The sequence below is a fragment of the Eriocheir sinensis genome, chromosome 57, assembly GCF_024679095.1.
Source record: "Eriocheir sinensis breed Jianghai 21 chromosome 57, ASM2467909v1, whole genome shotgun sequence".
Taxonomy (NCBI): Eukaryota; Metazoa; Arthropoda; class Malacostraca; order Decapoda; family Varunidae; genus Eriocheir; species Eriocheir sinensis.
Window position 1 is genome coordinate 4977488 of NC_066565.1, and position 1311 is coordinate 4978798.

The window sequence follows — 1311 nt, forward strand, 5'->3', positions numbered from 1 at the left end:
AATGTACTGATTTGATAATATGTATGTTTATCGAGGAGTTAATTAGTGAAAGATCCGTGAGCGAGTGTGAAAGAGAAATTTGCATGTAACGATCGAACAGAAAGCGAGGGAAATTAATAAGTAAATAATGATAATAATAATAATAATAATAATAGGCTAATGATAAGTGATCGGTTATTGGATGCGGTATTTTCTTTATTATTATTATTATTATTATTATTATTATTATTATTGTTATCATTACATGTTTTGCCATTTTATTTTTATTTAGCTATTCAAATATTTTTTTCCTGATAATTGCTGCCTTGTTCTCTCTCTCTCTCTCTCTCTCTCTCTCTCTCTCTCTCTCTCTCTCTCTCTCTCTCTCTCATAACCTAATCTGACCTTCCCTTCTCCTTTTTGTCTTGTTTTCTCTCTCTCTCTCTTTCTCTCTCATGACCTAATCTGACCCTCCCTTCTTCATTTTCTCTCTCTCTCTCTCTCTCTCTCTCTCTCTCTCATCCCCACCCCCATCACCCCCAACCGCCCGCAACCAGCCAGTCACTCAGTTACTCTCGAGACGCAGAAGGGAAAGGTAGTGTCGCGCGGTCTCTCCACCCTTCATCACTTGCCCACTCCGTTCAGCAAGAGTTTCACAGCTTCTCATCGTGCGTCCCGCCTTCCTGTGGCTGCCTTAGAGGAGGATTAGCAGCGGCGTGAGTGGTGAGTACAGGGGGAGTGATATAGAGCTTGTGTTGACTTAGTTTGGCTTGATAGGGTAAGGAAAAAGAAGAAAGATGGGGGGTTGGAAAGAATTGGTGGTAGTAGTAGTAGTAGTAGTAGTAGTAGTAGTAGTAGTTGTGGTTGTTGTAGTAGTACTTATTGTTATTTTGTGTGTGTGTAAGTAGAGAGAGATTTGTAAGTGTTAGGAGAGATAGTAGTAGTAGTAATGGTAGTAGTAGTAGTGGTAGTAGTAGTAGTAGTAGTAGTAGTAGTAGTAGTAGTAGGGGAAGAAGAGGAATAGGAGAATGAGAAAGGAATGAGAGGAGGAAGAAAATTAGAAGAGGAATAGAAGGAGGAGAAAGAGGAAGGAAAGAGGAGGAAGAGGAATGAATTAAGAGGAAGAGGAATGAGAGGAGGAGGAGGAAGAAAAGAAGAGGAATAGGGGAAGGAGAAAGAGGAAGGAAAGAGGAGGAAGAGGAATGAATTAAGAGGAAGAAGAAGAGAGATAGGAGATAGTAGTAGTAGTAGTAGCAGTAGTAGTAGTAGTAGTAGTAGTAGAAGTAGTAGTAGTAGTGTTTGTGATTTCAGTAGAACAGTGAAGTATATAAC

The 1311-nt window shown here is 39.8% G+C and overlaps 1 protein-coding gene across 3 annotated transcripts in view; it reads left to right on the top strand.

The window, feature by feature from the left end:
• The first annotated feature begins 543 nt into the window (after window positions 1-543).
• The window catches only part of LOC126984688 (protein bride of sevenless-like), a 57048-nt gene continuing 56280 nt past the window's right edge, over window positions 544-1311 (top strand). For all 3 annotated transcript variants that reach the window (XM_050838579.1, XM_050838581.1, XM_050838580.1), the window contains exon 1: window positions 544-702. The gene's annotated coding sequence lies outside the window, so the exon portion shown is untranslated. The remainder of the gene's footprint in view (window positions 703-1311) is intronic.